At 35.4% G+C, this 25,955-nt stretch overlaps 1 long non-coding RNA gene across 1 annotated transcript in view; it reads left to right on the forward strand.

Moving 5' to 3' along the window:
- Positions 1-5,974: 5,974 nt before the first annotated feature.
- The window catches only part of LOC104851293, a 32,613-nt gene continuing 12,632 nt past the window's right edge, over positions 5,975-25,955 (forward strand). The window contains exons 1-2 of the long non-coding RNA XR_777168.1: positions 5,975-6,022; positions 6,309-6,449. This is a non-coding gene — a long non-coding RNA (uncharacterized LOC104851293). The remainder of the gene's footprint in view (positions 6,023-6,308; positions 6,450-25,955) is intronic.

The raw sequence follows: 25,955 nt of genomic DNA on the forward strand, positions 1-25,955 counted from the left end.
TTACTGGGATCTTGTACCTTTGTATGACAGGTCTTGAAAAAATCAGCTTGTTGTCTTACTAGGCACTTGTACCTACTTGCAATCCCAAAGGATTATTTTGACAATGTTTAGCATTTGTTTTTTAAAGATTATCATCTTATTAGTTAATTCTCTAAAGTGTGGCCATACACTACTAAAATTATGTTTCTTTCGTTATAAATTGTTACTACTCTAGGATTTTCACGTGTCTTAATAGAAAACTTGAAAATTCATAAAACCATGACATGAAAAGGAACTAAAGAATTCAATTTGGCTCTTTATTCATTGTGTAAATTATTAAGTTGTATGACCTTTGAGTAATTTGATGATTCTGTTTTCACATATCGGTTCATTTTGTCTTGCTTTTATTGAAAAACCAAATGATAAGACTATGTAAGTACTTCTCTTACCTATGCCAACATGACCCTTTACACACACACACACACACACACACATATATATATATATATATATATAAATACATACATATGTATGTATATTTGGCTGTTTTCATGAAATTACCACAATCCATTCTGAACCCTTAAGGACTGGTTATGCTTTACTTATCTTTATATCACCTATATTTAGTCCAGTCATAATCTATTAATATTCATTAAATGAGTAAATGAATGACATTCCATTTAAGTTGTCTTTGTTGATCCACACTATTGTAATAAATTGCCATAGACTTGGTTGGATATAAATGGTAGAATTTTAATTCACACAATTCAGGAGGATGGAAAGATGGAAATTAAGGTTCTAGGGATCTTGGTGTATAAAAAGGAACCACTTCCTAGCTCATAGATGACCCCTTCTTTCTGTATACCTATATCTGACAGACAGAACAAGACAGGAACTAATCCCATTCATGAGAGTTCCATCAGCATAAACTAATCACCTCCCACTGGACCACCTTCTGATGTTATCGTGTGGAGGTTAGTATTTTGACATACAAGTTCAGGAAGAAACAGACACTGAGATTATAACATTCATTTTGCTCAACAAATTTATTCAACTTACTCAGAAAAAAGAATTGTATACTTAGTGACATGTACACAGTGAAAAACTAAATAGCATCACCCAAAAATATTGTCCAGCAATTATCTCTACTGGTAATTCAGAGGAATCCATTAATCTATACTGGATGACATGACTTAGAAGCCACAAGACTTAGATTGATTTGTTTGACTAAGACAAACAATAGATTCTCAACTATTTAACTGCAGAAGCAAATCAGTTCAACATACATTAGGTTACAGAAAAGGGTAAAATCTGAAGTAAATAAAAACAAAACCAATCAAACTAAAATGACTGATACTTCCAATTTATATAGAACTTTATAGTTTATAAATTATATTTGAGGATGCAATTTTATTAACTCATAAGAATCATACACACACACATACACACACACATATACTGAGAGAAAGAGAGTGAGTTTTGCAAAATGAGGCTTAAGAGCTTAGGAAAAAAAAATTTCCCTAAAATCAAAAAGCAGTGTGACCCTAAAGTAGGTGAATAAAAATTTTGTTTTGCTTTGGAAGGGGAAAATATTCAGGTTCTTGAATATCTGACTTCTTACATTAGGCACTTCTGTATTGGTTTCATGTTTAAAGTGAGAGTTAATGTATTTCTTAGAGATTCACACTTTATTTTGATGGATTGCACTGAAATCTTTCTGAAAATTATTTTCTCAAACTGAATACAACTTTACAAATATGAAAATACTAAGGAACTCAAATGATCCTTTTACTTCTCTCTGCTAATGTCACCAACTTTAAAAGATCCGATATTGAAATGATTGACTCACAAATACTTAATTAACTTAGAGTTATCTGTGTTATGTTTTTAAAAAGTTTAAGAAGAAAAATAATGTGGTATCTAAGTCAAAAGGAAAGCAGAAAGATATGACAAATATTCTAAATAATGAAAAATCAAGGTATGTTAGCTTTCATCGGTCCAGTGATTATTTTATGTCATTTACTAGACCAAGGGTTGTTTAAATATTACATTTATTACTTAATATTGTGTCTGCTATGGGTTGGTATATTTGGGTTGGTAGACAAGATATAGCAGATTTCCCTAAGGACTGATTGAGTAGAACAAAAATGCTGAGTAAGACTTTGCTTTCTCTGCCTGGCTGTGCTCAAGATGGGACATTGGTCTTTGCCCGCCTTGTACTCGAACTTGGACTAAAGCTTAACATGACATATTTACCATCTTGTTTCACAGACATTTGGATTCAGGCTGAACTATATTATTAGCTTTCCTAGCTCTCTAGGTTTCCAACTATAGATTTTGTAATTCTCTGCCTCTAAAAGAAAATGAACCATTATTTGGATGACCCAGAAAAATATAGCATGTAGCATTGGGAAATTTATCTCTCTCTCTCTCTCTCTCTCTCTCTCTCTCTCTCTCTCTCTCTCTCCCTCCCTCCCTCTCTTCCTTTTTCTGTTTTGTTTTGTTTGCAGTTTGGGGATTGAACTAGGGCCTTCACATTGGGTTACCTCCTCAGGTTTTTTAATTAATTATTTAACTTATTACTTCATCAATTTGACATATCATCTCACTAAGTCGCTAAGTTTCCCAGCCTGGTCTCAAAATTATATCCTCCCACCTCACCTGTCCCAGCTTCCATGAATTCTGGGACTGTATCTCATTTGTTAATATGATAAGCAGCTGGGCTGAGGATGTAGCTCAGTGCCACTGTGCCTGCCTCACAAGCGTCAAGGTCCTGAGTTCAATACCTGGTGCAAAAAAAAAAAAAATGATAAGCAGATTTCCTTCTTTCATTCATTTCCATAAAAAAAATGACCTCCTCTCTCTCTTCATAGGTTTAGCTCTTATCATTTGTGTATGAAAAAAATACTTTGGCAAATAAATTGTAGACTAAATTCTGGCAAGTCAGGCACGAGATTTCTTCCTGGAGACAGATCTATGATTGTGTGAAACTGGTAGAAACTGGACTGACAACTGAAAGGTTGTGGCCAGGTCTACTCTCTAGCAGATGCTTAAAGGTCCCCCAGTGGAAACTGACTCCCAGCAGACCGAATGGGTAATTGGTAGAAAAATCTCCACATAATTATTTTCCCCTAACTGGACTTCACTTTGAGGTGAGAGGTAACCCTTTTGGTGATCATGAGATATCCTCTGTGTCAGAGTGACTTGAAACAGAGCCGGTAGAGCCCTGTCTCCAGCCTCCATTAGGAAATGGGATACAGGATTGGGATTGGATGGCTCTCTCTCTCTCTCTCTCTCTCTCTCTCTCTCTCTGCTAGTAAGATAAACACAAATATAAAACAGTAACTCCATAGAAGTTGTTTGACAAATCTTTAATAAGCTGGAAACTCTGAAGCCCTTGGGAATTAACTTTAGAACTCCTTGACTGCTTTATTGCTAGACTGCAACTCTCTAAGAGGCCTTAGACAGAAGTTAACAGAGACATATGTTGCATTGGAGCTTTGCTAACTCGGAATAAAAGGGATCTCAAACAGCTTTTCTCTTCTATGTACTTGTGGAGACCTGATAAGTGTGCATTGTGAACTTCAACAATCTGTAGTCTTTATCTTGCTGCTGGAGCAGGTTAACCAGGTGATCAGAAAACACAGCTGATTCGGCAGTTTTCTTCACAGGTGAAGATCCTCTGTGGCTTTTGATTACTTCTGTCTCCAAAATTGATCTCTTTTTCAGGAAAAAAAAAATCCATCTTCCTCATTCTCTCTCAAAGACTTAGAAAATATTGACTTAGATACTTTTGATTATTAGTTTAGCTGGCAATGTTTCCTTCATAAAGACATGATTTTACAACTAAAATCAATTGTATCATGGGCTTTTGAAATATATATGGCAGTAAGAACACACATTCCCTGAGGAAGGTAAGATTGTGAGCTGGAAAAGGGTGAATACTCCAGTCCAATTTACCTTCTGGAGTCTCTCTGGATGGCAGTCACTATCCCTGGAGATGTGATCCTATAAGATGCTCTAGGAGCACAAGGAATCAATCCGAATCATACAGGCACCTTGTTTCTATTTCTTTTTTCCAGAATATGGGGAATGCCAAGTCAAAGACTCTTACTCCTTTGTTGTTTGTGGAATTTTTTGGGGGGTGGTATGAGGGGATCAAATCTTACTCTTTTGGAATGTATTCTTTAACACTGGCAGAATATTGATCCTCGCATATTCAAGAAGAGAAGCCTACTAACCTTCTGCACCCATGCATGGCCTACCTATCCTAAAAGCCAAGATGGAATGAGGAGGGAAGTATTATTTTTTTGTTTTTTGTTTTTTTTAAACAGGGTCTCACTATGTAGTTGAGACTGACCTGGAACTCACTATTTTTCCCAGGCTGGTCTCGAACTCACAGCAATCCTCCTGCCTCAGCCTCCCGAGTGCTGGAATTACAGGCATGCACCACCATGCCTGGCATGTATTAATTATGATGCCATTTCACAACTAGAATTAAACTGTATAAAAAGGGGGAAATGGTAAGAATTGCCTTCTGTCCAGATCTTTTTTGAATTAAGAAATAATTCTGATTTGCTTTTAAATTGTAAACTGCAGGAAGACTGGACTCCTCCGGTCCTTATCACTAAATATGAAGTTTTCTGTCTTCACGTTTTGGACCCTGAGGACAAAGTTTCTGAGACAATCCCAGTGAAAGCTCCAACTACCACCAAACAAAGTTTTTCCCACTTGCTTTTTATAGGCTGAGATCCTTCCCCCTTATCCTTTAGAATCTAAGGGTGAATTTACAGACCAGATATAATTAAAACCTCTAGAGAATTATATCCACTCATAGCTAATTTTGTTCAAATACCTCAAGGACAATATCCCTTACAAGAAGTAAGTTGTGGATTTGGACAAGCCCATGTTCATATGCCTTTTTCTCTCAGTGACTTCAAACTGATCAAAGAAGACCTAGTAAAGTTATCAGGTGATCCTGATAAGTATATTGAGTTCTTTAGGGGACTTCCCCAAACCTATGAATTAGACTGGAAAAATGTAATGTTACTTTTAAATGAAACATTGAATGCTACTGGAAAACAAGCAGTATTACAAGCTGCCATTGCATATGGAGACAAATATCATATTATTAATTTTGGGGAGCCAGAATACAGACAGCTTGTAGAGCAGCCAGTCCCTTCCAGAGCCCAAGGAGTCACCACACAGGATCCCAACTGGCCTACTAACCAGACAGGAGACTGTAATAGGAGACATTTTTGGATGTGCATCTTTGAGGTCTAAGAAGGACATGATCTAAGCCTTTAAATTATGTAAATTGCCAACTATTCAACAGGAGGAAAAAGAAAACCCTCTAACTTTTTAGATCACTTACAAGAAGTATTAATAAAACATACAATGGGTCTTCAGCTCCTGAATTGATAGGACATATTTTCCTTAAGAATAACTTTATTACACAGTCAGCCCAGATATTAGGAAAAAATTATAAAATTGGCTTTTTGTCCAGACAACTCACCTAATACTTTATTAAAATTGCTTCTTCTATATTTTACAATTGAAAGTAGGAAGAGGACAGAGGAAGAAAATAGGAATGAAGAGAGGGCAGCAGCATTAGCAGCAGCTCTAAGAAAAATACACTTTAGGTCTGATTCCCAGTTCTAACAAGGCCTGGATGACTGAACCTACTGCTACCACTGCCAAAAGTTAGGCCATCTCAAGAAGGACAGCAACATGAGGCCCTCTGGACCATGTCCTGACTGCAAAGGTGACCACTGGAGGTCAGCTTGCCCATTGAGGCGAAAACCAAGATTTCAGACCCAGCCTTCCAGTTGGTCCAACAAGACTGAAGGGCCCCAGTACACTCCCTGCATTCTCCCTCTGTCCAACCTGTCATCTCCATGGAGGAGCCCCAGCTAATTATGACAACAGAGTTAAAATAAATAAGCCTATTGTTGGACAATGGCATCTCTCTCTCTCTGTTCTCTTCAACCCTGGCCTTCCTTCCAGCCATCATACATCAGTGGAAGGAGTCACCGGAAGGGAGGTAACTCACTATTTTACTCAACCCTTAGGTGGTAACGGGGTGGCTCTCTCTTAACCCATTCCTTTTTAATTGTGCCTACAAGCCCTGTACGTCTCCTGGGGAGAGATATCTTCTCCTGTTTAAACATCGTATTCTACATGCATTCAGATCAGTTACACTGCCCCCCTCTTATAGAAACAAAAATAAATCCCGACGTGTGGGCATTTGAAGATAAAATAAGAAAGGCGGTGAGTGCCGCCCTGACACGGATTCATCTCAAAGATCCTACTGTTTTTTCTCACCAAAGGCAACATCCTCTGAAGCCTGAGGTTAAGAAGGGATTATTGCCTGTAACTGACAACCCAAGAGCTCAAGGTTTACTTCAACTCAGTAATAGCACATGCGACATTCCAATCTTGTGAATCCAGATGACCAATGGAGAATGGAGGTTAGTACAAGATCGTACATTGGTAAATGAGGCAGTAATGCCAATCCACCCGGTGCTACCTGATCCATATGCTCTCCTCTCTCAAATCCCTGAAGATGCCTGTTGGTTTTCAGTGTTCGATCTAAAAGATGCCTTCTTTTATATTCCTTTACACTCAGATTCTCAGTTTCTTTTTACATTTGAAAATCCTCGTGATGAGGCCTCTCAAATGAGTTGGACTATACTTCCTCAAGAATTCAGAGACTCATTGCTTTGGACAGTGCTTTTCCATGGCGTATTTTGAGTCTCCCCGGGACACAGTCTTATCATATATAGATGATATACTGGTATGTGAGCCCCCTTCCCCCAAGAGTTCTCTAGCCAAGGTACCAGTGCTCTGCTAAATTTTCTAGCAGACAGGGGTTATAAGCTTTCTAGATATAAAGCACAACTTTGTGGCCTTGAGGCAAAATATTTAGGCCTTATCATATCTAAGGGAACCCAAAGACTAGGGGGAAAAAGAATTAAAGCAATATGTTCTTCCCCGCTGCCTAGGACTCTAAAATAGCTAAAGGGATTCCTGGGAATTATGGGCTTTTGTCACCTTTGAATAGCAGGGTATGGTGAGATTTCATGACTTCTCTATCAGCTTATAAAAGAAACTCAAAAGACAGATACCCATATTTTAACCTGGAAACCTGATTCCCAAATTGCTGTCCAGAGTCTTAAACAAGTGATTCTAAATGCCGTGTCCTGAGTTTACCCACAGGAAACCACTTCAATCTGCATGTTGACGAAAGGTGGGGGATGGATTTAGGGGTGCTTATGCAGGATTGAGGACCTGCTCAACAGCCTGTATGGTATCTAAGTCATAAACTAGATATTGTAACAAGGGGATGGCCTACATGCCTTATAGCTATAGCTGAAATAGCTCTCCTAATTCCAGAGGTATCCAAGCTGATTGTAGGCAAAGATCTCATTGTATATACACCCCACGATGTGGCAGGATTTCTTTCATCCATAGGGAGCTTATGGCTGTAATTATCATATTCCTGTTGGCCCATGTGTACTTAACTGTCTATCTGTCGTTGGCTCCTCCTTAATTAAAGCTATATTCCTACCGATGATGGAAACACCTGATGCCCTTCGAGGACCTTTAGATAGACTTTCTGAAGGGTATTCCTGACTGCCAACCACAACTACAACCCCCTTCAGCCTGAAGCAGCTAAAGCAGCCGTTATCCTTTGCCCCCTTATGGCAGTTTGGGATACTTCTTGGAGGTGGTATTATAAGTAGATGAGCTAGGTAAAAATATTATAGACAGTCAAATTGGCTAAATCCTCAAGAGGGATTGGACAAAGGTGAAACAAACCACAGGTGCACATTGGCTAAAAACCAGGCCTCAAGATGGAGACAAGATGACCAGACCCACATACTTCTTCAAAGATCTGGGCTTAATGAAGTGTAGATAGGCATCAAGCACCCTAAGGGTGACCAGAGACCTCTGGACTCACTGAATCCTAGGAAAATCCTTGTTCGTTCCACCCATGTTTGCTACATGACTTGCTTCCCAATTGGACCACCATTACCTAAGTGACTGTACTTGTAAATTTATTGAGTGTTTATGGCTTCGGCCTATGTTGTACCCTTGTGGGTTTCATCCTATAAAACTTCTCAGTAAAGTGGGGTCCTAGGCCCCCCACTTGGAACTTATCCTGGCCCTCAAGAGCTTTTCTATCAATAAATACCTTCCTACTATTAACTTCCATCATTCCTAGGAATCATTTTTTTTTATTATTATTTATAGAGAACAAGAACTTGTCATATTATACAGTTAACAGGTTGGGAGATATAATATTTCGTATTTCATATTTCCAGGGACATTATGATGGGCAGAAAGGAAAAAAAAGATTAATCAAATTTCACATCCTCAGATACACAAAGGACAAATAGAATTTATTTCAATTCAAATATTTACCTCAATGCTGCTTTTTTATACAATTTACAGGAATCCAACATCCAGAGAAACAATTTGAAGACTAAAAGTCAAAACCAATGTTTTGCAATGCTTTTATTTTAAATTTGTTAAGTATTTTTCAATTTTATTTATTAAAAATAAATATTTAATTTACTAAATAAAATAAAAGTAAAACTATCCAGACTAGTAAGGATAGCTAAGAATAGACTGAGAAATTACTCTTTTTCTCTTTAGCTTTAGTAGTACATGTTTGCAGTACATAATGATTACATTTATTGTAGGAAGTTGGAACATGTGCCTAGAACATCTTAATTTTTCTCCCTCCCCTACTCCTTCCCTCATTACTAACTCTTTCCATCTCTTGATCCCTTCCTATTAGCAAAAGCTCTATCTCCATTTTTCTTCAGTTCTCCTTTTTTTCCATCCCTTTTCCCTTTCTTCTTACCCACTTCCCTGCATCTCTTGTTTCCCCTTCCCAATTGAAAAAGATGTTCTAGTTTTTATCTATCCCTTACTTTGCTCTTTATTTATATTTTGAGTTTCTCATATAAGAAAAACTGTGATATTTAAATTTATGTTTCTGATTTATTTCACTAAGCTTTGTGGTCTGAAAGTAAACCCATTTACCTATGAATAAATGAAATTTTTGCTCCTTTGTGGTAGAGCAGAATTTCACTGTGTACAAATACCGAATCCATTTTTCATTCATTTGCTGATGGCATATAGGCCATTTCCAAAATTGAGCTCTTAATTATCAAAAGCAAGGAAAAAATTGCCCAGTAATCTCAGTAGACACAAAGAAAAACTTTAGCAAAATCCAAAATCCATTCATGATAAAAACCCAGGAGTAAATAGTTAAAAGCATCTTACCTCTATCTTATACATCATTTATGAGAAACCTATTGCCTACATATTGGATGGAGAAAAACTAAAAGTTTCCCTCTAAAATCAGTAACAAAGTAGGATGTCCACTATCACTGCTTCTGTTCAACATAACATTCAAAGTATTAGCCAAAGCAATCAGACAACAGAAAAAATGAAGGAGATATGCATAGGGAAGAAGAAATCAAATATTACTATTTGTAGATGACATGAACTTCTACTTATATAACCCAAATAATTTCACTAAAGACTCCTAGAATTAATAGCCAAATTTAGCTGTGTAACAGGATACCAAATCAAGCACAAAAAATCAGTAGTGTTCCCATGTGCTAATATTGAACTCATTGAGAAAAAAATTAGGGTACAGTATCATTGACTATTAAACATCTATATTAAATATCTAAGAGGTACCTACCCTATTCCCATGCAACAGAAATTACATCACATGAAAAAGGAGATTAAAGAGGACATTAGAAAATAGATAACTGTACTGTATCCCTAAAATGTCCCAATAAACTCAATTAAAGGTGAAAAAAAAAAAAAGAAAGAAAGATATCCCATGTTCTTGGATAGCTAGAAACAATGAAGTCAAAATGGCTATACTTCCAAATCTCATACATAAATTTTTGTGCAATTTTATTTAAAGCTGGGCGTGGTGGTGCATGCCCACAATCCCAGCACTCTGGGGGCTGAGGCAGGAGGATCACCTCAAGTTTGAGGCCAGCCTAGGCTACATAGTGATTTCAAGGACATCCTGAACTACATAGCAAGACTATGTCTCACAAAAACAAAACAAAACAAAACAAAACAAAGAAAACAATTCCATTTAAAATGCCAACAACATTCCTCACAGATCTAGAGTAAAGTCTTAAAATTCAGAAGGAACCAGAAGATATGGCATTAGCCAAAGCAATACTCTGTAACGAAAGCAGTGGGAAGTGTCAAGATCTAAGATTGACGTTACATTGAAGTTGGTTACATTACAAAGCTACGGTGACAAAAACAACATGGTACTGGTGCCAAAACAGGTATATGAATCAGTGGAACAGAATAGAGGAAGGAGGGAAAAGCCAAGGACATCTGACTATTTGTTCTTTCACAGAGGCCAAAAACACCCAGGAGAAAAGATAGCCTCTTTAATACTTTAGGACACATCCTGACAAAATGAACACAGGGAGCCTCTTTAATAAATGGTGCTGGGAAAATTGGATATCCACATAGCAAAGATTGAATCTAGACCCTTATATCTTGTCATGTGCTAAAACTAAAAAAAAAAAAAAAAAAAAAAAGGGTCAAGTATCTCAATATTAAAACAGAGATGATCTGTCTGAGGTTAAAATAAGTAACTAACATCTAGAATACATAAAGAACCCCCCAAAAAAACTTACAAACTAAAAATAGAAGACACAATCTAAAAATGGACAATTAAAATGAACAGAGAAACTCTTCTCAGAAGAAATATCTATTTTTCACATTTAACAAAATACTCAATTAAGGGTATCATTTGCTTCTTTTACTGAGTTATATGAGTGCTTGGAAAAACTAAACAATTTGAAAAATTCCAGTCACATTTTTATCTGCCTTACAGTTAATTAAAGACTATCATCAAATTAAAGATAAGAAAAAATAATTGTTTGTATTTGTTTGATTGATATGCTTTATTGTGTCTTTCTTTGGTGGTCAGAAAGGTTTTATTTTATAAAGTACATTTTATAGAAAAATAATGAAAAACAAACACAAATCTATGTCAAATTTTTCAAAGCATTTTAACCATCATTATTAATTGTGTATGAAGAAACAATTCATTTTACTCTTCATTTTTAATTATCAAGCTCATATCAGTAGGCAATTATGTTGAACAATTTATTTCAATAAATTTTTTGGCATATAGACTTCTTTTCATACTCTAGTATAGTAGTTACAGTAAAATTTATTTATGAATGATACATAAAGACTTTCAATGTGTCTGAGACATGAAAAAATTCTCTTCCTTCAGGTAAATATGTAAAACATTCAACTTGTTTGTATATTTGATACAAAATTAATTATGTTCTCCACAAACAATCCATTGTATGTGACTCTTATGCAGCTATATTAAAGAGGCCCAATTGTACTCTTGGACAATGAGATGATCCACACAGTGCTTCCAAGCTCAGTTCTACAGTCAGAGAGACCTACATAAAGTCCAGGATATTCTGCTTGAGTTATTTTGAAAGTGTTTCTTATTCTCATTTAGTGCTGTACAATCTTTTGTGTTTGTAAGATATGGATAAAATTAATACTTGCCAAAAGAACTGAGAAAAGAGGGTCTGGTGATATTTTCTATTCAAGGCCAGATAGTAAATGTTTTAGCCCTTGCAGACCATAAGGTTTACATTTCAAATACCCAGCTATCATTTTAGCAGTCTAATACCTAGCCAAATGGGTTTATGTTCTAATAAAATTGTAAAAACTGGAACACCCCGGATATGTCTCATAGGACAATTCTATATATGTCAATTATAGTCTACAGGGAAGAGTGACTTGTAATTTCTCCCTCTCACATATTCATCTACATCCAGTAAAAACTTCCTAAGCAAAAAATATATTTTTCTATAATGTTTGATTATATGACAGGACATGAATTGAAGGAAATATAATTCTGTCAAAGACAAAAATAAAAAAAAAGTATTTAAAGACTCCTTGCTGTAATAAATATATCAATTTACAAAGAAAATAAGCAAAAGATCTATAGTGAGTAGAGAAATCAACAAATTATACAGGCATTTCACATAGAATAAAAGCCAAATAGCTATTTAATCACAATGAATATATTCAATTTCACTCATTTCAGTAAACTGAATTCATTAATTTATTGGTAAATCCTAATTTTAAATTAAAAGAACATGTGTACAGCACATGAAAATATACTATTCATATATTATATTCATATTCATACACATTACACACACACACACACACACACATATATATATATATATATATAAATCACCCAGGCATTGAAAATGCTAAAAGATTTATTGTATACTTTAAGGCTAGGCTATGGGCAAATGAATAATTAGATGCATAGATGAAAAGAAATAACTTGACACAGGTCTGGGGATATAGTTAAGTGGTGCAGTGTCTTCCTGCCAAGCATGAGGTCCTGAGTTCAATTCCCACTACCAAGAAATGAAGTAAAATGAAATAACCTGACACAAAACCTTGTTGAAGCAATTGGGCCTATCTATTATGTATACTTCCAAGAATTTATTTCACAAATACATAGATATGTAAAACATGATATGTGTATACAAGGTAAGTTATTACTTATTTATTAGAACTTTTTAGCAATAAGTATGTGTTTAATTATTTATGGTACATCAACATGATGACATAAAATAAGCCATAAAGCATATATTTGATTCTATGTAATGATATGGATACATTTTCCTTACATACATGCATGGGATATTATTATTTTTCTTTTTAAGAAAATAATACATATATACTTATAAATGTTCTAAAGAAACATGCATATAACTGATTAGTGATTATGAGAAAAAGATTAGGAGGAAGATATTACTTTTCACAATGTCTTTATATTTGTTAAACTTTACATATAACCTACTAGTGCACTAAACTAACAAAAAATTAGATTTAATATATATACAATTTACCAATATCTAAAATGAACTATTTATTTACATCTGTGTTGAAGACTATACCTAAAATATAAATGGAAATATACCTAGGTGTTATTTATAGGTGTTATTCTTTGAGTAGAGCAATGAGAACTTTACATATGCTGGAAACTTTACCTATCACTATTTATTAAATTGGTACTGAAAATAAAATACAATCAAAACCTAGCTCAAAATGTCACCAATCAAGGGTCTGAGGCTTTAGCAAGCTAAAACAAGGAATTTACTTCACCTTAATCTAGAACAGTATCTCAGGTTCACTGATTCTCTTTGTGGAAAAAAAAGTTTTAAGACTAGTTAGTAAGAGGTACAGGAGGTTGTCATTAGGCAGGAATTAAAAGTTGCAAGCTCAAAGAAATGAAGTATGGACCCTCAGAAGAGAGCAACACCTTATTTCCTGGAACTATTAATGTGTATTCTTCTCTGAAAAGGATGGAATCTCCAAGAAAATGTAGTCCCTCCCACAAGGACTGACCTGTGTGACAAATATATACCCAGGCTTTTTATTTCATTTTTGTTTTGTTTTTATGGATAATTTCAGAAATCTCTGAATTATTTCAACCCTTTCCTTTATATTTGGATTTCTCCTTACTTTCCCAATTAAGTTAATACATGGACTTCATACTCCCAAGGAGTTTTGAGTGTGATGAGTCTGGGAGGAAAGAAGCTTAAATTAAATCAAGGGAGTAATGGAGTGGGTTGCATTGAGGAACTCAATCATGAAAATTGCAGTTTTAATAAAAATATAATTGTTTAACTGCGTTTTCCTTTGTCTCCATTCTAGTTAATTTCTTCTACTCTACCACACTATAGTCCTATAAAACCCTCATCTGCTAAAGATATTTTTAAGTGATATGGATTTCATTCCACTTATGAGGCAGCATAGTTTTGCTAGAAGAAATTATTAATCTAACTTTATGTCAAAAACTGCAAAGCTTAATTTATTAATGCACAAATGAATCTGTGGAAGTTTTAAAACATTTAGGTTAAAAAGAAAATTTTAAAAGAATATATATTTTAAGGACGTTTGTTTTGGAGAGAATACAAGATTGAAGTGTTTTAAACAGTGATTAAAATCTTAACTCCTCATGTAGGAAGGTGTTGGTTTACTTACTAGTTTTATTTTCACTATTTCCCGCCCATGGACAATAGTCCTGTTTTCACAGGGTCACAATCAAACTTGAATGTTTAAGACATGATGAAAAACTTATTGTTGTGTTATGCAATGTATAAATATGAACAAATATAAATATGAACTAATATGTCCTAGTTGGCAATTGTTACAAGGGGCAAAAGAATTAAAGATTACTCAAAGATTACTCTGAGTCAATCTCTAATCCATACTCCAAGAAGGCTAGAGGAGCTGCCATTAACTGAGATCCCTCAGCATGAGAAAGTCATTAAGATAGCCTGGACTAATCCCTCTGTGGCCTTTTATTAATAGCACCAGAAAACAAAGATCAAAAAAACAAATATCAAAGAAAAACTTTCCCATCTGTTCAGGTGGTGGGGAAGGACAGAGGAAAGTCAGGGTGGTCTGTAAATGACTGATATTGGCACCAATTTAAATGGACTATGGGGAGAACAAAGCCAGCGCATTCATTCCTTAAAGGAGTGTGTGTAGTCCTACTGGACTTGTGACCCTGGAGGTTATTTTTTAATCTCTAACTTTGCATTCCCATAGGTTTGGGGCATGTGGCTCCAAAATTCCCTTACCTCTGCTTATCCATCTCTTACACAACTCTAGCCAATGCCTCTATACTAATATTAGTTAACTCTGGGTCAGTGTCTACACACATACATATATCCATACTTAGATACGTACATTTTGAAAAATTGTGTGTAGACACTGACCCAGAGTTAATTAATATATGGCTTTTTAAAAAATAAATTACTCTATACTTTACAATTACTATGAAATCAGAAAACCAGGCAGTATAATCTCAGAAATTATTTGAACATTTTTCTTTGTCTTTAAATGTCAATGAATAAATTTTAAGTGATATTGACTGATATTAAATTTAATTCTTTTCAAGTACAGTGATGCTATCAATAGAAAGTGTGCCTTATTTTTTAGGTCAAGAGAGAGAGATTCTAATAAGATACTGACATTTAGAAATGGGAAGAAAGGAGCTAAAGGTGTAGGGAAGGTGGAATGGGTAGGGGAAGAGTAAACAGGGAAAAGAAAAAAATGTGAGAGAATGAAAAGATGAAAATAAAGTGTTTGTAGATGGGGAGGGGAGGAGGGGGTGAAGGGAGGGCAGAGGTAAGGGGAAAAAATGAGAATCAAGACTTGTCATGTAGAGGTACAAGATCCCAACAATGAATGTAACTGTACTGTATCCCTAAAATGTACCAATAAACTCAATTAAAGCAGAAAAAAAAAAGAGAGAGAGTGAGAGACCAATCTGAAAGGGTTTACATTGGGCTGTGCAGTGGGGAGAACATCATGAAAGTTGAGAACTGGTCAGGTTGTTGAGCAGACAATGGGATGCTGGGTGATTGGAAGAGGAGGATTACACAGGTAGCAGGTTGGAGTAATGCTAGGTTTTTCTTCTCCAGATGGGGTAGAGCTCACACACACACTGCCAAGTGGCTCATTTCCTGTAAGCAGGAACCATTTTAGGGATGGAAGCCATTTTAGAATGTAGGACCATTAGGGCCATTTTTCCTGGTAGAGAACGCTAATACTTTGTATGTTTAGTGTGGGGAAAATTCAAAGGATTAAAAAAAAAACATAGAACATTCAGCTCTATTACCAAGCAAGGTGCTTTAATTACTCTTAACATGGAAAAGAATCCCATTTTACAGAGTCAAAATCAAATTTAAATCTATAATATATGTTTCAATACTTATTCATATTCCATGCAATTCACAAGCATAGACTAATATTAATTACTTCTATATTACTGTTACCTGCTAGAAATGTTTGGATGTAAACATAGATATCAAAATAAAATATTACTGTATCTAAAGCACTGATATCTCTAATGTAGAAAGAGCCTTTATGAACTAATTTAAAATACAGGAAAAAAAGAATATAATATTAATAATTAAACTCCAAATATAGAAATATCCATTAAATATAGAAGAAAATAAACTTCTTCAAAATAATATGAACACACTTTAGCAGTACATGGAGAAATTAAGCCAGGAGTAGTGGTGCATGTCAGTCATATTAGAACTCAGAAGGCTGAGGCAAAAGGATTGATTTGAGTTTGTGGCTACCCAGGATATATAGTTAGTTCAAGTCATACACAGTTACGTAGTGAGATATTGTGTCAAAAAACAAAAAAGTGCATGGAGACATTAATTTCATTTGTTAATTTTGTAAGAGCAAATATTCAATAATACCTCATGCTTGTGATGATAAGGACAAATGGGCTAATAAGAATGTAAATTGGAAACCAGCCAAATATATTCATAGTAATTTTTAATATGTGGATATATTAGATAAATAGACAGACAGACAGATAGCAGCTTTTCTATCTATTTCTACCTGGTAAGTTTTCTGCAGATATTAGATACTCGTCACATCTAGATATGGATAGAAATAGACAATATTAAAAATAGTAATTTAAAGGACCAGGGAATTATCTCAGTGGTTCTGCTGCCTGCCTCACAAGTGCAAGGTCCTGAGTTTGATCTTTACTACCACCAAAACAAACAAACAAACAAACAAAAAAACACACAAAAAAACAATTTAATTAGCATGGTGGTGCACACCTGTAATCCCAACACTCTTGGGAAGTTGATGCAAGAAGATTGCAAGTTCCAGGGAATCCTGAGCAGTTTACTCAGGCCCTATATCTAAATAAATAAATAAACAATTAAATAAGGTGGGGTGTAGTTCAGTGAAAAGAACCTGAGCTCAATACACAATGCTGAGAAATAAAACAAAACAAAATAGCAAAAAAGCAAAAAAGCTAAAAACATTGTAGAGGTTTTCTCATCACAGTTGTTTTCACAATAACTAAAGCCTAGAAAAAACTTAGTAATGCCAATAGAAATGTGTCAAATAAATTTTAGTGAGAAAGTATAGACGAAATAATGACAGGTGGAAAGGAAACTAAATTTTGTCTCCCTTCTTAGGTTAAAATTCTGAGTCAAAGCTCTGCTTAGCTTACATATTAGAGTAGAATTACTGAAGAAGGATCAGTATTGCAAGGGTTATTAGCCCTTAAATTTAACTGCTTTATCTCATCCCCCTTCAGTACTGAAGTCACTAGGATAAGAGCAACTAAATCAATTCTGAGGGTTTACAGGTACCTCTACTTTCCAACTTGTACAATATCCAGTTTCAGAACATACAGACTGATGCCTAGATGTCTCCAAACTTCCAGTCACCTCAGATTCCCGAAAACAGCAGAAACTGACAGATCACCCCATGGCAAAATCTCCTCCCTCCAAGCCCATGTGTTTACCCATCACAGAAGAGAGGAGGTCCCCCTTCACAACAGGAACAGTCATCTCATGGGAGCCACTTTGTCCCTCAAGTCTTATGATGCCTCTGCACTGTGAAACAAAAGTGAAAGAATGATTGAGAAACCTTTGGCCCTCCTCAGCTGTCCCATAAAAGCTGGCATTGTGCTTTTTGTTATTTCAAAAATATTCTAGAAAGTTAAAGGTGAAAAAGAATAAAAATACTTTTCTGTTGTAGAATACCCAGGTTTGGGGACTGGATATGAGGAAGAATTGGGACAATTTAGACAGGGTACATAGATAGAAGTGTAACTCTGAACTTTTCACCAGTATGTTTTTTTAATTATGGGTTGCATGATCTAGGGAAAATACAATTTAAAAAGCAGAAAAACTGAACAAAACCAAAGTGCATAGCAGATTCCTGGCTGTAGGTAATTAGTTGCAGAATGCCTAAAGGCTTCTGTGCTTGCATAGGATTCTTATCTGCACAATTTCAGGTCCATTTGCATAACAGTTCTGTCCAGAGGGTGGTTTTTGTTCTTTTCCTCTTTCTTGACCATTTCTCCCTGATGCATATTCTCATCTGATGTTACATGAATTTAAGTTTCTTGAGGCACAGTGACTATATATAGAAAAGAGGAGAATTTTTTACTAATTACTTTTAGTAAACTTCTTAGCTTGATTTTTATACCTTTGACATTAAATCCACAGGGAAGTGAATCTCTGAAATTGCCAAGCATCTCACACAAAGAAAAAATAATAATATTCACAAACAACAACATATTACTTAGCTCATGGACTGAATTACTACTCTAAAAATAGAGGGTATCTAAGTTGATTCTAGCTGCTATCACAATTTAAATAATCGGAAAGATGTATTCAAAGGTTTGGATGCTAGAAGGTCCAAAATCAAGGTTCTAGAAAATTTACTGTCTGATGAAGGCTCCTATCCTAGTTCACAAAACAAGTGTTTTTGTTGGTTGTCTGCTCACTTGGCAAGAAGAGGCAAAGGAGAACAAGGAGGCCTCTTCTTTTTGGAACACTTGTGAATGCTTCACTCTAGTCCTAATTATATCCCGAAGTTCCAACTTCTAAATATTACCATACTGGTGAATATGTTTCAATATATTTCCATAAACTTGTGGAGACACAAATATCCAGGCCACAATACAGTGTCAAAAATGCTGTAACCATTTTCTTTTTCCATCCCCTGACCTGAAGATAATGAATTATGTAAGGACATAGCAGTGGGAAACGAACTGGATAGATAAGAGTGTATTAGAAAGATCAAGGAGAAGCTCATGCTATATGAGTGGGGTTCTGTGGGAGGCTGCTGAACAGGAGCCCAAGTTCCAGAGTTTATAGACATGCTGGTGGGCACACAAAATGAAATAATGTGATTGCCACTTCTGCTGGGGAGGAGCTGACTTCCAGTAGAGCCTAACTTTCTTGGGCTTGTCTCTGTTTTCTCAGCCCCTTGTTATTTATGAAACAATGAGGTTGCCAATTTCAAGTAGGCCTCTTATGTTAGGAGAACAGACTTTCTCTGCCCTCTAGCTTCACAGGACAGACCCAGTAAATCTCCTTCCTTTTTTATTTTAATCTCCCCAAGGCCTATTTCAGTTTGACCAAGTACACATTTTAGCTGCCTATTGTTTGTCTGGATCCTACTCTCAATGCTAAGTTCTCTAAGGTCATGAAAAATTAAGTGGTTATGCTGAATAATTAGCTAAAGTACATTAAGCTTCCCTGGGTTGTTTTTCTGGTAAAACATGTTGCTGCCACAGGAACTAATTCTGTCTCTAATAGGTTAAATTGTTATTATAAAAATTGTTATTATAAGTCACTCACAGTCCTTGATGCTGCATTTTAGATGTGTGAATAAATGAAGATCATCTCGTATTGTGGGATTGATCTAACTGATAGATTCCAGGCTCTTGTGTATGATGAGCAAAGAATTTCAAACATACATACAAATGGTGAAAGAAAAGCAGCTACATTCATTGAAGATAACAGGAAAAATATGTTGGGGCAGATTTGTGCCCGCAGAAAACAAAAATGTGTCACGAATAGAAAAGTGATGCCGAAGCGACAGGAACAGAAAAAGCCACACTGCTCAAATCAGGTTTTCTGACCTCCAAGTGAACAGGGAAATTATTTCTGAACAGAAGGAACCTGTGCTGTAGCTAACCTGGTAGAAAGCAAAAAGCTCCTCCTAGCTCCAACCCCTCCAGCAACTAAAACAAGTCCATGTCTCAGATATATTTTCCCCATTATCCTTTGTTCTCAGGAGAGTCTCTGTGACCCCTGCTTTCCTCTATGTAAACAAGATGAATCCTAGTGTACCTTTCTATCCAGTTGTATAAGCTCAATTTCTCTACCTCAAACAACGAACTAATGTTGTGTCTTGACACTGTATCCTCACCCGTCTTTTCCCAAATCTATATAAATCCTGTTCACTGCCCAGCTTGTTCATTGTCCAAGTTAGTGGACAATTGCTTTGCATAGCAGTCGCCCCACCCTATGCCCGCTAGTGAAAATAGACCTGCCTCCAACTTCCAAGATGTGTGCTCCATTCTTTTGGCCTGACTCTTGTACTAGAGCTACATCACTGAGTTATTTTTGCTACATAAGAATGGGTAACCCAGCAAATGCCTCTCACTGAGTCTGTAGGTGAGACTGACAGGAATGATTAACAGAATGCTGAGTCATCCTCAGTTGGCAACTTTCAACAAGTGAATTTGTTTAACATTCTCTCTGATTAAGATACACATAACACTGTAAGTACGATTGGACCTGAGTCATTGCCCAAATTCAAGTGAGTAGAGGGGAGTGATTACTGTAGAGGCCTTGACTGTCCTCCCTGGGTTACTGTCATAACATGCTTGGGAAAAAACCCCAAAAAACAAAAAAACAAAAAACCCTAGCTGATACATCAGGTCCCATGAAATCAGGATAGCAGTGTCCCTAGTAACTGGGACACAGATTTCCAGAATGTGGAATGTTACATGGCCCTGACTAGGAAGAGTGTATCCCTTTCAATTACTGGTATTCTTTGTGACTGATTGGGAGAACATACAGTATTTGGTTTTCTCTAGTTACTTTAAACTTGCGAGGGAAACATAAAAAAGTAGAAGTTATTGGACAGATTCTTACCTCGCTGATGCAGAGATTGTGGGTTAGAATCCTATTTTTTTAATATATGGTCTGACCTTTGACCCTTTGTAAACATAAATATTCATCACTCTTAACAAATTGAGTCTTACATAATTAGCAAACTGAGATTTTTTTTTTTGGTAGGGGCAGGGTTGTTTTGACTCACTATGGGCCATTAATATTTTTTAAATGAAAATAAAACACTTCGAGCATGTGCCTCTTTATTATTCTGGAGAGCTTTTATGTCTCAATACATTCAGGGCATTTTCCCCTCATACATAGGATATCATGATTGATCCCCATCCCCCAGGCCTGGATACCTCAGGGTACATGTAAAGTTAAATATATATTTAATCTATTTCAAAAATGAAATATATGCTCTTTTCTTATTATTTTAAATATTTCTAAATGATAAGTGTTACAGACATATTTTACCCTCCATTGTCTCCAAAATTTTTGTTAAAAAGATGTGAAAAAGTATTTCATATTTCTCACTTTCAACAGATATCTAAAGCTCTTTGAACTCTGTTGCAGGTAAAATTACATCTTGTCAAAGCAAGTAAAAGGATTTTTGTTATTTTTCATGCTATGACTTCATTTTTCTCAATAGACTAGAGATACATCATCAGACCCTTTAAAAATACAGAATTTGCTGGAACCTCTTATCCATGGTCTAGGTCTGAGAATCATACAAAACAAGACTTGGTTTATAGGAGAACAGCAGTGTTGATTCAGGCAAAGCTGGACGGTAACTGACAAGTGATATCAAACCTAAATAAATGTCCAAGAAGAGTGAAAGACCCAAGAGAAAGAATTACAACTTGCAGGGCTTAATTGTGGAGACACAGTTGTCAGAAAAGAGATACACTGAGAAATTCATGTAAGTAGAAATGAAATTGTTAGAACTGTGTAAAAAATCTGGAGATACATATACTGCATAGATTGACACATGCACTGTGTGCCTTTGAGGGCCAGCTGTTCTTTTGATATCATTAACCTGGAGGCACAGCTCCAGTTCCCAGACTGACAGCATGTAATAGTGTTCTACAGATTGAATGTCTTAGTGCAAAACATTACTTTGGAAATGAAAAGAATATAAAGTTTAATATTTAATACCACCCTATTTCTTTTTATTAATATTTTCATTGGAAATATTAGCATTATACATTTGGCATCTTTTTTTAATATTCTGCAATAAATATGTTTGTCTGTATCAGAAAAAAATATGCTACTAAATATTATAACTTCTAGAGACAAACACTAGACATTACAGCATAAAACTACTTTTTTATTTGAGTAGTTCTAAAAAGGATCAGAACAAAGTAAATTCAATTTAGTAATTGACCATATTTTACATTACAATTGCTTTTATTTGCATGTGGGCATGAATAGCTAGAGTTACAACAGATCTGTACTGTTAGATTTCCCTTGCCTTAAGATGGCTGCCACATGGAAAAGCAGCCTCCATGTTAAAATATGAATTTTCTCAATGAAGGACAGGCTGCTTCTTCCTATCATGCCTCATCTCATTTCCAAAGAGTAACCTGATACTTGCTACCTCTTAGTAGTTAGTGATGTCACATGCCCCTGCTAATGACGTCACAGGCTCTTCCTGTCTCTTAATGTTTCCTTACTCAACTTCATCCCAGCTCAGGCTGACTCCACCCTTGCTCCTATAAAAGAAGCCCCCCCTGTTCTGCCATGTGGCATTTTCTTCCTTTTTTCAGAGACAGCCTGGCAAGTGCTCCCCAAAATAAAGGTTTGTTATGTTTCTGATCTGGCCCTGGTTTTTGGCTCTTTTTATCTAATGTACTATTATTAGGGAGAGTAATGATAATAATAAGAAGAAGAATTACAGTACTACCCACATTGTTCTAAGGTATTGAGGAATAAAAAAAATGAATAAAAGAACAGTTGAATAATTGAGAGAAAATAACTGAATAATGTCCAACATTTGTGAAAATGTGGCTTCAAAGTACAAGAATTATGAGAATGCATAATAAAGTATTCCAAATAACAGCATGAATGTAGTGTGACATTGTGACTGATCTCAATTATTCTGAAATATAAAATATCTTTGCCCATACCTAACTTCCTGGAGCAACCATCTCCATCGTGTTGCTATGCTTCATTTACATCTTAAATTTTAGAAAAATGTAGCGTTTTCTGGCATTCAATGCAACTCTTAGTATACTTTATGCTATACAAATATAATTGATATAGTTATTAGACACAAATTTACAGAGTTTTAGAGGACAAGATTATTTTCCAAAATCATTGAATCAAAAATTCTTCTTTTTTTACATCACACACAAGAGAGTAAATGCTAAGAATGTTTCCCCAATTTACACACTGGATTAGCATTGGCTAAGGTTAGGATCCAGGACTCTTCATGCTCACCATTTGGCCTCTACACTATATGAAACTGTTTTTTTAAAGAACACAAAGATACCCAGTGATCGGATAAAGCATATTCTTATCCTTGCCTGCTGGTGCCTTTTTAACATAAACTCAGTCTTAAAACATCTCACATTGCAGTAACTGTTACTGAATAAGCTATATACTTACTGCTTTAGTTAATTCCAACATTGTGTATCTTTGACAGTTTCTTGTTGGATGACCAGAATTATTAACATATCAAGCTTGAACTTTGGGTAATTGAATGAATTCACCTCCTTTGACAAGCAAGGAAGATTATCAAGGTCTATACCCAGAGGATTACACAAAGATTAACTCCTTTCTCTCCTGCAATGTGCTCATTTCATAATGTCTTTTGACAGATAAACATTTTAAACATGAATATTTGAATGCTGAAGGCCTTTAGTGCAGGTAGAGGATGCTATTATAGATGCTGAAGAGAGAAGGATTAAACCCATGACCCAGTCCAAATAGCTTTACTCAGGGTAAATCGTTGCTAACCATAAGGAGGCCTTGAACACAGAAGATTTCAAAGGCCAAGTGGGTTAAATGTATAAAGTCTTTGTTATATATGACAGAGTCCAAGAAATTGTTGCTAAGTAGACTGTACAAGTATTCAAGAAACATTCAGATTTATAATAAAATAATCTTTATTAATTTGAAAACCAATTTAGAGCCTTAATTGGCAATGTGTTTAACTATGATTTGTGATAATTATTTAATTTATGAAAAATATTATTTGGGGTTCATATTATATTCTAAGATATATCTGTTTATGAATCTTTTTCTTTTAGATAAAGACAGATTTTTTAAAAATTACATACTGTATTTACAAATATAATTTCTAACATATGCTATATTTTAAGAAATAATGTTATTTAAAAATTAATTACATTTTAACATGTTACACATCTTTACATATTTTATTTAATCTTTTAGAGATACATGGAAATTATGATCATGTCAGATATTTGAGTAATTTCTACAATGTGAGTATTGTATATATGAAATATAAAGCCAACAACAAAATTTTTTGTCACAACTAGTTTCCAGAAAGTATAATTCATTTAACAAACATAAAAACAAAAATGTGTTTAAAATGTTAAATCAGTTTTCAGTCTCTCCATCTTTGGTGTTAATTAATGTGAACAGATGTATTTTTCTAGCAGAAATAAGGAATTCTAAGATTTGTATAGATTTATTTTTATTTTTGGTTAAAAGGAACAGGCATTGAACTCTAAGTTTACATCAGGATACCAACTATTAGTAGATTAACTGTACCAAGGTTTAAGAGAGACCATTAGAACCAGACAAAAGAAGAAGCCAAAACAAAAGTAAGCAGCTTGATAATTTACCAATGAAAAGGGTTAGACATCAAGTTGGCCTCATTATTTACCTTAAACAAAATCAACAGTGTTGCTATATGTTCACACATTTAATAGGAAATATTTATTGTGTGCCTATGAAATGCAGGGTCTTGTGCTTATCAAAATTTTAAAAAGATGCATAACAAGGGTTAAGCCATTTAGCTACGTGCCATCAGCCCCAGAAAGGAAGGTGAGATTTGGGAAGGCTGCTCTGAGATCTGCTCTCTCTCTGGCCTTCTTGGGCCCATTTGTTGGGATCAGGTAGCCATGCCCTCCCCTGCCTGAGTGCCACAAGCTCCAGCAAGGAAGGTAGCCATGATGATGCCCTTGAAACTCTCTCCCCCCTCTCTCAGACTTCCTGATGGTGCCAGTTCTTGGACCCACTCTGCAGAGGCATAGCTGGTCATAAAGGGTATTTTTCTGAGCTCCCAACTTTGAACATCTTTAAAGAAAGGGCGGGGAAAACCTGTAGTAGAACTTTATGGAATTCAACCCTGCAGGAAGTTGGTGAACTGAATCTGGGCCTTCTGCCCTGAGGTCAGTCTGAGTCATAGGGATCTGCCATTGGCTAGCTTAGATCAGGGGACTTGGTACTGAACATGGCTGTGCATGTGGTATATTATGACAGCAGAGATATAGTCTGAAAGAGGCCCTTCAAATTCATTTTTTCTTTCTTTTCCTCATTCCACTCTGAAAATTCTTTATTTTTTTCTGTCCTCTTTCTCCAACTAAGTCTCTTGTTCCATCATATTATTGCTCATCTCCCTTTCTCTTCCTGCTCCTGCCATAATTCAGACTTCTTTTATCATGTTTTTCTTTTTTTACATTCTTTTCTTCTGTCATTTTACTTCACTCAAGGGTCAGTAGTTTCAAGGGAAAGTGAGCCTCTATTAATGTTAAGGGGATATATGCTTGTCCTTATTCTTGCACTCTGTCTATCCCTTCTGAATTTAATAGTTTCCTGAAGATTGTGTGGACATTCTATGTCCTCTGGCTTCACTTGAAAACTTTTCCAATTTTTTCACTTATCTACTCATCTAGTCCTAACTCTGTCTAAGACTCCATCCTAAATAGTAAAGATGCTATATAGAAAAGTGTATTCACTGCAAATATATTTTGGGCTGCTTCTTGATTTTAATTTAATTCACATGGTTCAAAGGTGATAGAATAATGACTACCACAAGTGGTCAATTTGCAAGTTGTGCTTGATCTTATTGTGTGGATGATTGTATCAATTGGGATAATTGATTGTGATTGATTTAATGAGTGGTTTTCCCTGATATTATGAAAATGAGAATGTCTATGAAGCATTAGAAATTCAAAAGCTAAAGCACAAATATATCAGGAAGATTTAAGTAATAACCCAGAAATTAAACCAAGGACAACCAAAAAACAAAAATAAAAATGAGGAAATACTTAAGCAAGACACAAAGACTTCCAGCTCACCAAAGGCAAACTCTAGGGCAAATGAAGATGATATCAAATTCTGATAGTGAACCAGCAAGACACCCTGAAACCATAGCACAGGAAGTAAAAAAACAGACAATTCGGGCTCTAGAAAAATTCAAAATGGAAATAATTTCCCAGATAACTATAGAGATGGTGAGCAAAATGGAAGTCA

Source organism: Fukomys damarensis, unplaced genomic scaffold, assembly GCF_012274545.1.
Source record: "Fukomys damarensis isolate Sample0158 unplaced genomic scaffold, DMR_v1.0_HiC HiC_scaffold_35, whole genome shotgun sequence".
Taxonomy (NCBI): domain Eukaryota; kingdom Metazoa; phylum Chordata; class Mammalia; order Rodentia; family Bathyergidae; genus Fukomys; species Fukomys damarensis.